The sequence below is a fragment of the Colobus angolensis genome, unplaced genomic scaffold (genome assembly GCF_000951035.1).
Source record: "Colobus angolensis palliatus isolate OR3802 unplaced genomic scaffold, Cang.pa_1.0 Scaffold304, whole genome shotgun sequence".
NCBI lineage: Eukaryota > Metazoa > Chordata > Mammalia > Primates > Cercopithecidae > Colobus > Colobus angolensis.
In genome coordinates, this window is record NW_012116311.1 from 860,834 (window position 1) to 876,321 (window position 15,488).

The following is a 15,488-nucleotide window of genomic DNA, read 5'->3' on the forward strand; positions in this document are numbered from 1 at the left end:
CGGGAGCGGGACACCTGGGCCCCTCCTTGCCCCCTCCGGGCACAAGTCGCCCCATCATCCTTCCCCGCCCCTCTCCCGGGCATGGGCCCCTGCGGAGGAGTTCATTCACCGCCTCCCCACGGGTGACTTCTTATCCGCCCCGATACGTCCTGGGAAACAGGACACGGGAAGAATGGGTGTTCTGTGGGCAAAGATGAGGTAGGCGTGGTGCTTTGGTCCTTACCTGACACTCACCTCGATTTCACTTGTGTTCCTGTTTCTTTGACCTCCACCAGCACATGCCTGTCACTATGACAAGAGAAGTGCACGTGTTATGCCTCTGAAGAAGCGAAGGGTATTTGTCTTCCATGCTTCAGCGATAGAGAATAGACTTTGGGGACGACCCATGAACAAATTAACGTATACTTCAATGAATGCTTGCATGTGTTCTGTAGAATTTTTGCTATACATGGAATGAACAAAGCAATATAATTGCTAAATTAGGCCATTAGCAGTTCAGAGAAGAGGGAGAACCGAGAGGGACTGCCAGGTGAAGTCCGCTTGAACCTAAAGAAATTGAGGTGAATCTAAAAAAGACAATCGCTCAAGAGGCAATGGGCAAGTTAGTGTAGAGAGGAAAACAAAGTAATTGTGGTTTATTTTGAAAAATTGTTTAGATAAGGTATAGGAGAGCCTACGCTTGAAAAGTAACGAAAATACACTAATTGCAATTCATAATTTGATGGTTTCTCACGTAAAACAAGATTTTTGAGAATAGTCCAATAACCTTTTCATCTACTTGTTATTTAAATGTGTCACCTACTTGTTTAACCTTTTCTCCACTTGCTCATTTTGGATGCTACATTTTAAAGACCACTAAGTCAAGTGTCTTATTGTTCCTGCCCTTTCACACTGTTACAGTGAATGCTATCTTTTATCATACTGAAATGATCTATTTCCCAATTGACCTGGTTATATATTGTCTGTATTTTATATTGGAAGCATCCTAGATGATAAGAATTATGTTTGTTTGTTTGATGAGTACCTAACCCAGTGCTATAAACAATAATTAATAAATATTTATGATGACAAAATATAACATATGTCTTTCAGAGAATAATAAGGATTATTGTGAGTGGCAGGAACTTTATTGCAGAACTAAAGCTTCTTTAAACGCCCTATTCTTGAAATTAACCAAATAAAACATAATTTATTAATTTGTGAAATATATTTGCAAAACTAAAGTTTTCTGGATTGGAATGACAATATCTCAAGCCTTAATCCTAAATTATGTGTAACAGAATCTAGTAGTTATAAAAAAAAAGAAATCCAGTCAAGTCTCTTCATTTAGGGAGTGGATAAATATACATTCATTTAGGATGATGATCTAGCAAAGTTCGGATTAGTTCGAGCTTCACTTAAAAATTTGATTACTATTTTTATACTGTGGAATCCTGGATTTTTTACGGAGAACATATTTCTACCCATACCTCCATTCACACACGCAAAACCGCAGCATATTATTAATACTTAATAGAAGGAGAAATTGTTAAAACAGCTTCAGGTATTTCCCTGGTCTTTCTTCTGCAGTGGAGGTCAACTTAAGTCCCTACTCACTAGGGGGCGCCAGTCACGTATAAGAAAATCAGATGAGCTAACCTTCAACTGGGAATGGCGGTGACACAGGATCCCGGTGTCCGCAGATGAGCTAACCTTCAACTGGCAATGGCGGTGACACAGGTATCCCGGTGTCCACACTCCACCTGTAAGAATAGAATGTTTATTTACATTTATAAGCCGTCTAAACATATAGCAAGAACCAGAACATAAAACTTACCCAATCTGGAACCCTGTTGCCTGGCATGAACAAGTGGTTTATAAATACCAGTGACTGCCCAGAACCAAAGCCTACCCAATTTAGTTGTGCAAAGGGAAGGAAACCTGCATGTCTGCCACCTAGAATGACAGCCATCTAACCAAAATCTTGGTAGCATAATAACAGAATAAAAGCAAATACAAGCAACAACAGCATCTGCAAATTTTGAGAACAGAGAGTTCTTTCATGTGGATCAAATGCAAATACGATACTGTTACCTACAAAACCTAAGGGAAAGGACATTTTATCATAAATTTTTTTTGTATAAAAAAGCAATTTTTTTTATTTTTAGTAACAGGGTCTCGCTCTGTCAGCTAGGCTGGATTGCAATGGTGCAATCATAGGTTACTGCAACATTGAATTCCTGGGCTCAAGCTATCCTCCTGCCTCAGCCTCCTAAATAGCTGGGACTACAGGCCTGCACAATCATGTCCAGCTAATTTATTTTATTTTATTTTATTTTTTTGTAGAGAAGGAGGACTGGCTGTGTTGCAAGGCTGGTCTTAAACTCCTGCCTGCAAGCAATCCTCCTGCTTTGGCCTCCAAAACCACTGGGATTACAGGCATGAGCCACCACGCCCAGTACAAAATATTTTTAAATATCTTACAGTCTATACAAGGTTTGCAACATAAATCAAGCTATCCATCTTTTTTTTTCCTAGTCCACCTTTCCATGTTGGTAATATTGTCAACAACCTCTGCTTTCAAAGAAAAGTGAACCTGGAAGCCTGTTGAGTCAGGAGTAAAAAGAAATAACCTAATTAAAGAGTTTGTAGAGAAAGACTTTAAATCTTCTAGAAGTAAATTTTGCTAAATGGATGCTACTTAGAGAAAATGGAGAAAATTGTTGATAATACTAACTACTGTCTATCAGTTCCAATCTTTTGTTCTTTCTGCTCATTACTCCTCCCCAACATTATAGCCATCATATAACACAGGTGCTTGACTAACTTGGAATTACAATGTTTTCCATGAGATATGTTTCATTCAAACGTTTAAAGATTTTTACCTTTTTGTTACCTTGTATGAATTATTTTTATTTTATTTAAATGGACATAGATTATCTTGATAATATATAAGCACAGATAAAATAACAAAATAGAAACAAAATGAAAATCCCTCCATAATTTCATCTCCCATTCTAAATAAATTTCACATGCCTATATAAGCCTTTTTTTCTTAACACAGATGGTTATTTTTTAATAATGCTACTATATAATCTGCCTTTTTTAAAACTTAATACATCAGGAATACTTTTCAACATAATACCAACTACTTAATATTCCATAATATGGATATACCCTCATTTATGTAGCCATTTACCCTATAGATTAGCATTTAGATTGTTTCAAATTTGAATTACTATATCAATTTGGCTATTAGTATCCATAGTATGCAATTTTGTGCACTTGTTTAATAACTCTTAGCATAAATATTTACAAGGGAAATTTCTGGGTCAAAAGTTTGGGACTTTTTTTGAGGGGGGGAGGTGGTTGTTTTGTTCTGAGATGGCATCCCACCCTCTCGCCCAGGATGGAGTGCAGTGGCACCATCTTGGCTCACTGCAACATCTGCCTCCCGGATTCAAGCGATTCTCGTGCCCCAGGCTCCCGAGTAGCTGGGATTACAGGCATGTGCCATCACATCTGGCTAATTTTTGTATTTTTATTAGAGACAGAGTTTCACCATGTTAGCTAGACTAGTCTCAAACTCCTGGTGTCATGTGATCTGCCCGCCTCAGCCTCCCAAAGTGCTGGGAGTACAGGTGTGAGTCACTATACCTGGCCAAAGGGTTTTAAATTTACAAATTTTGATACATCATGCCCACTCAACCTCCAGAAATAATGCCAGTTCACAATTCCACCAAAATTTATGAAAAGGTGCTCATTTCCCCACCTCATTCTCTTTGCTGAATTTATGCTTTGAAATCATTACCAGTCTGAGAGGTAAATACTGATATTTCATTGTTGCTTGACAGATTATCATGTTTATTGCAATTTTAGCCTTCTTTCAAGAATTACCTGTTTGAATTCTTTAGACATTTTCCATTAGTTGTGTCTACCTTTTCTTATTGATTTGTAAGAGATCTTCATATAATAAAGTTATTAACAGTTTGTCTGCATATGTTGCAAATATATTTTCCCAGTTTGCTATTTGTCTCTTATTAAATTTATTATAATGATTTTCAACTAGGCATATTGGATACTGGGAATAAGTTAGGTTCACCCACCACCACCTCCAACAGAATCATATATCAGAATGCCTTCTCAACTTTGCAACCCCTGGTGCGTATTTCTAAGGTACATATGCTACTCATTTCCTAAGAATGACAATTACTAATTACTTACATTGTATATTCATTGTTTTGGTGTCACCCAACATGTACACCCAATCTGTATTCTTTACGGTCAAAGCCATTAGTCCAGTCTCTCTTCACATAGCCATGTTTCAAGGCCATATCCTACACTTCTAGTCATACATGCAAGCATACAGTGATAAGAGGGCCAAACCATGGTGGTTCTGCCAGTTTTTCCTGGCTTGATTATACCAAGAAAAGTTTTGTCACTCTTAATTGAAGTATTGTCTGTGTTGTGATTCCCTTCACTTACTACTCTAACATCTCCGTCTTCATGGATATCAACAAACTATGGTCCAAAAAATCTGGTAATAAATTCCAAGTGTTAATGGGGAATGACTTTTCACCCTCCTCTTATCTTCCTATTACTGAAGGGCAATCTGGTTTCAGGGTAAGAGAAAACAAAAGAGGCCCTGAGAGGAAAAACTCACCATGATAGAGGAAAGAAACAGGCTGTATTTCAAGGACTTACTTTCAAAAACCCAAGACATCAGAAAAATACTCGGTTCTAGGCAAGCATTTAGTTGATTCCAGAAGCTATCTCCTACCAGCCATCCTGATGATCTGGGAATGCCTCTTAAGAAAAATGGTTATATGTGAATAAATGCTTAAAAACTTGCCAGTAAATGAACTGTAATTTTATAGTTTCAGCAACTTTGCAATAGGACTCACCTGCCTGTAAACCACACAAAGATGAATGACCTCCCTCTGATCTTGGAGAAACTGTCTTGAACCTGAAGAATCCATACACACCATACACAAAAGCAAATGTGAATGACACCTAAGGGAAAACATTGGCTTCTGTAATACCACTTATATATCTGTTCCCTCTTTCTCATCCTTGTCGGCTCCTCCTCTTCTTTGTGGCCTGTGAATGTTAAAATTCAGTTATTTCTGACTGCTTTACAAGTTTTTTTTACTTATGTTATCCTTCCTGCCTAAACTATTATGATTATTATTATTATTGGCTGAGCACAGGGGACTTTATTGATAGTACATGACAACATGGGGCTCCCTAGGTCCCTCCCTCTTCAAGGGGTCTGCATGGAAACTGTGAGGAGGGGAGATTCAGCGTGGTGGGGGATGAGTGTGCCAGGGACTCCCCAACAGTGAGGGCCTCTCTCTTCCTCTTGTGCTCTCACTGGGGCTGGTGGTCCAGGGGTCTTAATCCTTGGAGGCCATGTGGGCCATGAGGTCCACCACCCTGTTGTTGTAGTCAAATTCATTGTCATACCAGAAGATGAACTTGACAAAGTGGCATTGAGGGAAATGCCAGTCCCAGCATAGAAGGTGGAAGAGTGGGTGTCGCTGTTGAAGTCGGAGGAGACCACCTGGTGCTTAGTGTAGCCCAGGATGCCTTTGAGGGGGCCCTCTGATGCCTACTTCACCACCTTCTTGATGTCATCATATCTGGCAGGTTTTTCCAGATGGTAGGTCAGGTCCACCACTGACACGCTGGCAGTGGGGACATGGAAGGCCATGCCAGTGAGCTTCCCATTCAGCTCAGGGATGACCTTCTTCACAGCCTTGACAGCTCCAGTAGAGGCAGGGATGATGTTCTGGAGAGCCCTGTGGATGTCACACCACAGTTTCCTGGAGGGGCCATTCACAGTCTTCTGGGTGGCAGTGATGGCGTGGACTGTGGTCATGAGTCCTTCCACGATACCAAAGTTGTCATGGATGACCTTGGCCAGGGGTGCTAAGCAGTTGGTGGTTCAGGAGGCATTGCTGATGATCTTGAGGCTGTTGTCATACTTCTCATGGTTCACACCCACCCTGAACATGGTGGGGGGTCAGCAGAGGGGGCAGAGATGATGACCCTTCTGGCTCCCCACTGCAAGTGAGCCCCAGCCTTCTCCATGGCAGTGAAGATGCCAATGGACTCCATGACATACTTAGGGCCAGCATCACCCCACTTGATTTTGGAGGGATCTCACTCCTGGAAGATAGTGATAGGATTTCCATTGATGACAAACTTCCCATTCTCAGCCTTGACAGTGCCATGGAATTTACCTTGGGTGGGATCATACTGGAACATGTAGACCATGTAGTTGAGGTCAATGAATGGGTAATTGATGGCGCCAATACCTACTTTACCAGAGTTATAAGCAGCCCTGGTGACAAGGCACCCAATACGACCAAATCCGTTGACTCCTACCTTCACTTTCCCCGTGGTGTCTCAGAGATGTGGCTGGCAGTGTGAGAGAAGATGTGGCTGTCTGTCAAACAGAAGGAGCAGAGAGCCCTGCCTAAATTATTTCATGCACTCTCATAGCCTTGGTTGCCATGTGCATTCATAACTCTCAGATATATATGTTCAACCTAGATCTTCTTTCTAGCTCATGTATCTCATAGCTTGTGTGGTACTTTCTCTTTAATGTAACTCAGGCATCTTGAAAATCAACATATTAAAAACCTATCTTCCCCTCCCCACGATGCACACGTGCAAAAAGTGATCAATGACATTTTATAATATTCTCCCTTCTAACGGACATCTAATTCATGACCACCTCCTATTAATTCTGCATACAAAATATATCTTGATTTTTTCCACTTCTTCACCTCTACTGCATATAGTTTAACCAAAAGTTCTATCATTTCTCTCCCACCTTAATCACTTCAATCACCTTTATTTTTATTTTTATTTTTTTATTTTTTTGAGACAGAGTCTTGCTGTGTCACCCAGACTGGAGTGCAGTGGCATGATCTTGGCTCACTGCAACCTCCGCCTCCCAGGTTCAAGCGATTCTCCTGCCTCAGCCTCCTGAGTAGCTGGGATTACAGGCACTCACCACCATGCCTGGCTAATTATTGTATTTTTAGTAGAGATGGAGTTTCACCATGTTGGTCAGGCTGGTCTCGAACTCTTGACTTCGTAATCCACCCACCTCGGCCTCCCAAAGTGCTGGGATTATAGGCGTGAGTAACCGTGCCTGGCCTCAATCACCTCTTAACTGATCTCTCTGCAACCATTTCTTGCCCCCTACAATTTATTCTCATGCAGCACTTTGAGTATCTTTTAAAATTGCACATCAGATCATGGCATTTCTCATCTTAAAATCTCTTAATATTTCTAGTGCTGTCAGGAAGCTCCAAAGCCTCCACATCTAGAAGCTTAGAACATTGTAAGTCTTTCTTCTTGTCTAATGAAAATGTGATCTAGAATGCCTATCATTCATTTACCACTTCTGCTTTTAATATACAGGGAAGCTAATCTGGACCTCTTTCTGTTTCTCCAAAGAGCCAAGCTTCCTTTGACTCAGGGGTTTTGCACATAATGTTCTCCCTCTTAGAATACTCTTTCGCAACTTCTAACTAGAGGTAATACCCACTTTACCTTAAATGTACGACTTAGGAAAACTCTGACTCCCATAACAGGGTTAGATCCCCATTGCACACATGTTCATAGTGTCTTGTACTTTTTTGTCATAGTATTTGTATCATTTAGCATTAGATCTGATTATATATTACAGAAAAACCCAAAAGAAAAGTGCCTTTTTCTTTTATAATAACAGACCTTTAAGATACATAATATATCTTAATACATACATATAATAACAGACCTTTCTTTCATAATAACAGACCTTTAAGATACATAAAGCAATATTTGACAGACTAAAAAAATAATTAGACAAATTTAAGATTATTGTTAGGGAATTTAATACCCCTATTATATAATTAATATAATAAATTGGCAAAGACTAATTATAATATGGAAGAGTTGTATTACACCATAAATCATTTGACCTGGTGAAGGCCAAATTAATGGGCCTGAAACACTCACAAAGATCTATAATTTTTTTTTTTTTTTTTGAGACGGAGTCTCACTCTGCCGCCCAGGCTGGAGTGCGGTGGCCGGATCTCAGCTCACTGCAAGCTCTGCCTCCTGGGTTTACGCCATTCTCCTGCCTCAGCCTCCCGAGTAGCTGGGACTACAGGCGCCCGCCACATCGCCCGGCTAGTTTTTTGTATTTTTTAGTAGAGACGGGGTTTCACCGTGTTAGCCAGGATGGTCTCGATCTCCTGACCTCGTGATCCGCCCGTCTCGGCCTCCCAAAGTGCTGGGATTACAGGCTTGAGCCACTGCGCCCGGCCAGATCTATAATTTTATGGGCTGTTAAATAATTCTTAATAAATTTCAAATATGAAATAATATAGAACTTGACCACAAGGGGATTAAATGGGAAATCAATAACAATGAAATATCTATACAAATTTTTAAGGCCAAGCACAGTGGCTCACACCTGTAATCCCAACGTTTTAGGAGGCAGAGGCAGGAGGATCAATTGAGGCCAGAAGTTTGAGATCAGTCTGGGCACATAGTGAGGCCCGGTCTCAACAACAACAACAAAAAGTATCCAATGTAAATAATAGTTAAAACACAGCATACTAACATGTATGGGATGCAACTAAAGCAGGCTTTATAGGAAAATAAATAATTAGAAGAAGAAATTGCAATCAATGTTCTAAGTTCCTAATTTAAAGAGCTGGAGAAAAACCGTAAATTAGAATAAAAGTAAACAAGAAATAAAATAATACAGATAAGAGCACAAATAAAAAAAATAGAAAGCTGACAATTAAGAAAATCAGCAAAGCCATCATTTAGTTCTTTGAAAATAGTAAGAAAATTTATAAATCCTGACATATTCTAATAAAGAAAAAAATAGGGAATAAAAGAATATTATTACAGAATCTCAGGCATTAAAAGGATAATAAGAAAGTATTATAAAAGTTTTATGCTAGAAGATTTGATGAATTAGATAAAATAGACCAATTCCTTAGAAAATATAACTCATCAAAATGGAAACAAGAAGAAATGTAAAATTTGAATAGTCTTGAAAGAAATTAAGTTCATAATTTCTTAATATTCTAACAAATAGCTCTATGCTTAGACAGCTTCATTGCCAAATCCTATGAAATATTTAAGGAAGAAATGTTACCAGTGTTACACTCAAATTCTTTCAGAATAAAGGGAAGGTAACTCTTCTCAACTCATTTTATGATGTCACTGTAAATCTGATACCAAAACCTACCAAGGACTTTGCAAGAAAAGTAAATTATAGTCTAATATTCCTCATGAACATACATGCACAAATTGTTTAGAAATTTATCAAATCAAATTCAACAAGCTATAAAGAGGATAATACGTATTTCGTGTGTGTGTACCCAATACCAGTGTCAAAATATGTGAGGCAAAACCTGATGGAGTTGCGAAGAAAAATAAACAACTTCAGTATTAGAGACTTCAACACTAATTTCAGTAATTGATAGGTCAAGCATTCAGAAAATCAGTAAGAGTGTAGTTGATCTAAAGAACACTCTCAGTCAACTTGATCTAACTGACATAAAATATTCCAACCAACAACAGCTGAATATACTGCTTCCTCGAGCTCACGTGGAACATTCACCAAGATACACCACATTCTGGGCTATAAACATACCTTAACAAATCTAAAAGAATAGAAATCATACAACGTATGTCCTCAAACCACAATATAATTAAATTAGAAATTAACAACGGAAAGATAACTGGGAAAACCAGAAATGTTTGGAGATTGAACAACATATTTCTAAATAACATGTAGGTCAAAGAGAAATCTCAAGAGAAATGTTAAAATACTTTGAACTAAATTAAAATAAAAATGCAACTTATCAAAGTTGGTGGGATGCAGCAAAAGCAGTGAGGTTTTCATAGCATTAAAAGTATATGTTAGAAAAGAAAAAAAGGTGGAAAGTTATTAAGCTTCACCTTAGGAAACTGGACAAAGAAGAGCAATGTAAAACTCAAAAGGAAGCAAAAGAAAAGAAATGATAAAAATCAGAGCAGAAATCAGTGAAACTGAAAACTGGAAAACAACAGAGAAAGTCAACCAAAAACTGCTACTTCGAAAACATCAATAAAATTGAAATCTCTATCTGTGCTAAGAAAAAAAGAAAGAAGATGCAAGTTACTAACATCAGAAATGAAGGAATGGTCATCATTACTGCTCCCATGGATGTTAAAAGAATAATATATGAATACTCTGAACAAATTTATGCCCACAAATTTAATAACGTAGGTAAAATGGACTAACTTCCTAAAATATACATATTACCAAAATTCATACAAGAAAGATTAGAAAATATGAATAGAATTATATCTATTAAAGAAACTGAATCCATAATTCATTAACTTCTAAAATGTAAAGCACCTTGTCTATTTGGTTTCATTTGTGAATTCTATCGATATTTAAGGAAGTAAGGATACAAATTCTCACCATCTCTTCCAGAAAATAGAAGCACAGGGAACACTTTCTAACTCATTTCATGAGACCACTATTACTCCAATACCAAAATCAGATAAAGATATTATAAGAAAGAAAACTACAGACTAAAATCTCTCATAAAATAAATGTTAAAATCCTCAATAAAATGTACCAAATTGAATTCAATAATGTATAAAAATAATTAAACATCAAGACCAAGTGAGATTTATTCTAGTTATCCAAGGCTGGTTCAAAAATCATTCCAAATAATTCAAAAATCAACATTTAAAAGTCAGTCAGTATAATCCATCACATCAACAGGCTAAAGAAGAAAAATATGATCTTATCAACTGGTGCAGAAAAATCAGTTGACAAAAATCTAACACCCATTCATAAAACAATCTCTCAGCACATAAAGGATAGAGGGAACTTTCTTAACATGATAAAGAATATCTAAAATTGGCTTACAGCGGACATCAGACTTAAATGACTAACTGAACATTTTCTCCTTAAAATTATAAATAAGGCAAAGATACCCTGCCCCACCACTCCTAGTTAGCATCATACTGGAATTCCTAACAAGTGCAATAAGATAAGAAAAGTAAATAAATGTATGTAGACTGGAAAGGAAAAAATATAACTGTTTTTATTCACAGATAACATGATTATCTATGTGGAAAATCCCAAAGGGTTATCAACAACAAAACTCCTAGAACGAATAAGGGACCATAGGAAGTTTAGAGGATACAAGGATAATATACAAAAGTTAATTGCTTTATCAATAATGAACAACTTGAAATGTAAATTTGAAAAGCAATACTATTTACAATAGCACGAAAGAAAATGAAATACTTAGGTATAAATCTAGGAAATTGCCGGGCGCGGTGGCTCAAGCCTGTAATCCCAGCACTTTGGGAGGCCGAGATGGGCGGATCACGAGGTCAGGAGATCGAGACCATCCTGGCTAACACAGTGAAACCCCGTCTCTACTAAAAATACAAAAAACTAGCCGGGCGAGGTGGCGGGCGCCTGTAGTCCCAGCTACTCGGGAGGCTGAGGCAGGAGAATGGCATAAACCCGGGAGGCGGAACTTGCAGTGAGCTGAGATCCGGCCACTGCACTCCAGCCTGGGCGACAGAGCCAGACTCCGTCTCAAAAAAACAAAAAAATCTAGCAAATTATGCACAGAATCTATATGTGAAAATCTATAAAACTCCAATGAAATAAATGAATGGAGATATAAATAAATGGAGAGATAAGATATTCTATGTGCACTGGTTGGAAGACTAAATATTGTTAACATGCCAATTCTTCCCAATTTGGTGTACACATTCAATGCAATCTCAATAAAATCCCAGCAAGCTATTTTGTTAATATCAACCAACTGATTCTAAAGTTCATATGAAAATGTAAGAGACTTAGAATAGCTAACACAATACTACAGAAGAACACAGTTGGAAAACTCACACTACTTGATTTCAAGACTTAATGCAAAGTTACAGTAGTTAAGCCCTTGTTATATTGGGGAAGAATAGACACATAGAATGATGGAAAGAATGTAGAGCCTAGAAATTGACCTACACATATATAGTCAACTTATCTTTGATAAAGAAATAAAGAAAATTCAATGGAGAAAGAATAGCCTTTTCAACAAATAGTCTGGAACAATTAGATGTCCATGCAAAAACAAAACAAAACCTAGAGAGAAACATTACATCTTTCACAAAAATTAACTCAAATTGCATTGTGGACCCAAATGTAGGATGCAAAACATAAAACTTCTGTAAGAAAACATCAGCAAAAATCTAGGTGACCTTGATTATAGTGATGAGTGTTTAGATACAACATCAAAAGCGCAATCTATGAAAGAAAAAAATTGATATCATTAAAATTAAAAACTTCTGCTGTGTGAAAGATTATTTACAGAATGAAAAGACAAACTACAGAACTGAAAAAAATATTTGCAAACACATATCTGATAAAAGGCTTGTATCCAAAATATACAAAGAACTCTTAAAACTTGACAATAACAGCAACAGCAAAACAAACAACTCAATTGAAAACATAATTTAAAGATCTGGACACCTCATCAAAGAAGATCCACAGTTGGGAAATAAGGAAATGAGATGCTCAACATAATTTGTCATTAAGAACTGCAAATTAAAATAACAATGACATACCACTACACATTTATGAGAATGGCTAAATTTCAAAAGAAAACCTAACAATTCAGAAATCATGCTCCTATATATTCACCCAACTGATTTGAAAACGTATATCCATAAAAAATACCTCAACATGGTTCTTTCCACCATCTTGTAGTCTGTGGAGGCCTACTGGGAAAAGGACTTCCAGAAGGTAAATCTGTTTAGAAGGCTGTTTTCCAAGGCCACTTTTGATGGCTCTAAGTGGGATCTCTGGAACCAAAGGGAGCGCACGGCTCTTCTTAAAATTGAACGTATTGGTGTCCAAGATGAAACTGAATTCTGGTCTCTTTTCCTCCCTGACTATCTGAAGATAGGCCGCCATCATGAATGACACCGTAACTATCCACACTAGAAAGTTCATGACCAACCGACTACTTCAGAGGAAACAAATGGTCATTGATGTTCTTCACCCCGGGAAGGCAACAGTGCCTAAGACAGAAATTCGGGAAAAACTAGCCAAAATGTACAAGACCACACCGGATGTCATCTTTGTATTTGGATTCAGAACTCATTTTGGTGGTGGCAAGACAACTGGCTTTGGCATGATTTATGACTCCCTGGATTATGCAAAGAAAAATGAACCCAAACATAGACTTGCAAGACATGGCCTGTATGAGAAGAAAAAGACCTCAAGAAAGCAACGAAAGGAACGCTAGAACAGAATGAAGAAAGTCAGGGGGACTGCAAAGGCCAATGTTGGTGCTGGCAAAAAGTGAGCTGGAGATTGGATCACAGCCGAAGGAGTAAAGGTGCTGCAGTAAAGGCTACCTGTGTCCATTTTGGATTTTTCACGAGCAGATTAATAAACTAAAAACTTTCATGTGAAAAAAAAAAAAAAGAAAAGAAACTGAATTCTGTTTGGTCAAGAGATGTGCTTCCGTGTACAAAGCAAAGAACAGCACAGTGACTTCTGCCAGCAAACCAAACAAAACCAGAGTAATCTGGGAAAAGGTAACTTGTGCCCGTGGAAAAAGTGATATTGTTCATAATAAATTCCAAAACAACTTTCCTGCTAAGGCCAATGAACACAAAATCAATGTGATACTTTTAGGTAATTAGATAGATATTAGCAGCTGGGAGGGGGTAAGAAAAGAGAGCAGAAAGGCTGTCGCTAAGACAGCCCATGGCCCACCTAAGTTCAGCCCCAGAACTGCCCTAACTCCACCCTAACAGTTGGAGTTTGTGGTAAAGTCTGGGGGCCAACACATCCTGGAGAAGGAGAAAGTAGGGCACAGGTGGAAATTACTTAAAGTGGCACATGCCCAGTAACATAGAACTGTGTCCTCAAGTTCACCCCATGCTCATTATACCATCATTATAATAAAATTTACATGTGCTTTTACAGCCACCCACCATGGGCTTTTGTTAACAAAATATGAGTAAGAACATGCACGGTTTAATTTTAGCTATATGTCCATATATTGCCAATAAAATGACATCATCTTCTTACTCAGACACAGGCCAAACCCTAACTCCTTCCCACAAAACCTGCATAAAAGCTCTCTGAGTTTTGTAGAGAGGCTGATTTCACTTCGCAGAAATCAGTCCACTTTCTCTCTCTCAGAGTGTATTACTGTTCTTCAGTAAACTCTGCTTTGAGCTTGCATTTTGGTGTTAGTTTGCAATTCTTTGCTCAGTATCACAGGAACCGAGATTACTGGCTCTGTTGATCTTCTAGGTTAAAGAATCTGTTCCAACACAGAATCTCCAGTAACAGTACTGTACCCCTCAAGGACTTAAACTAATGAAAAGTAAATAAATAAGTGGATTTGTTCTCTTGTAAAACAAAACAAAAGAAAAACCTGCACAGAGATGTTTATACCAGCTTTCTTCATAGTCACCAAAAATTGGAAGAAATCAAGATGTCCTTTAATAAGTGAATGGATAAAATAATTTTGGCACATCCATACGATGAGATATTATTCAGCAATAAAAAGAAGTGAGCTGTCAAGAAATAAAAAGACATGAATAAAACTTAAATGCATAAATGAATATTGCTAAGTGAAAGAAACTAGTCTAAAAAGGCTGCATAATGTGTGATTCTAATTATCTAACATTTCTAAAAAGGCAAAGCTCTAGAGACAGTAAAAAGATTGGATACCTTGAAGTACTGGAAAACCTGAGGTTTTGACACTAGGTCAGAACCCCAGCATACTGCAACAGCCCTACGGAAAAGTGGCCAGAGTCTTTGTTACATGGGTCCCTGATCCCATATTTCCTCACTGGACAGGTTCTCCTGGCCTGGGTCTCCAGCCACCCCACACTGGACTATTGAGCCAGTAGTAGCTCTGCTGCTTCCTGGGACATAGCTCCCAGTGGAAGGGGCAGGTTGCCATCTCTGCTGTCTTCCAGCCCTCACCCTTGCTGTCTCCAGGCTCTGGAGCATCCACAAGACCAGGTGCTGGTCCAGACCCCCAGAGAAGCACCTACCTCACGTTAAAGTGTCTTGTCTGTTCTCCATGAAGATCCTAGTCCTCACGTCTCACTGTGCATGGCTGCCTGACCTGGGACTCCAGTACAACCACCATGCCCCTACCTGACTACTTCAATCAGGGACAGCCCAACAGTTAAAGGAACACATACATGCAGGGATGAGAAAGATCAAATGCAAGAAGCCGGGCGCGGTGGCTCAAGCCTGTAATCCCAGCACTTTGGGAGGCCGAGACGGGTGGATCACGAGGTCAGGAGATTGAGACTATCCTGGCTAACACGGTGAAACCCTGTCTCTACTAAAAATACAAAAAATTAGCTGGGCGAGGTGGCCGGCGCCTGTGGTCCCAGCTACTCGGGAGGCTGAGGCAGGAGAATGGTGTGAACCCAGGAGG

General features: G+C 38.6%; 2 pseudogenes across 1 annotated transcript; one reads left to right on the top strand and one right to left on the bottom strand.

Moving 5' to 3' along the window:
* Positions 1–5,375: 5,375 nt before the first annotated feature.
* Positions 5,376–12,985, bottom strand: LOC105517668 (annotated as a pseudogene).
* On the top strand, positions 12,949–13,480 carry LOC105517658 (annotated as a pseudogene). Its single transcript, XR_001002697.1, has one exon. The product of XR_001002697.1 is annotated as a 40S ribosomal protein S24 pseudogene (transcript).
* The last annotated feature ends 2,008 nt before the right edge of the window (positions 13,481–15,488 follow it).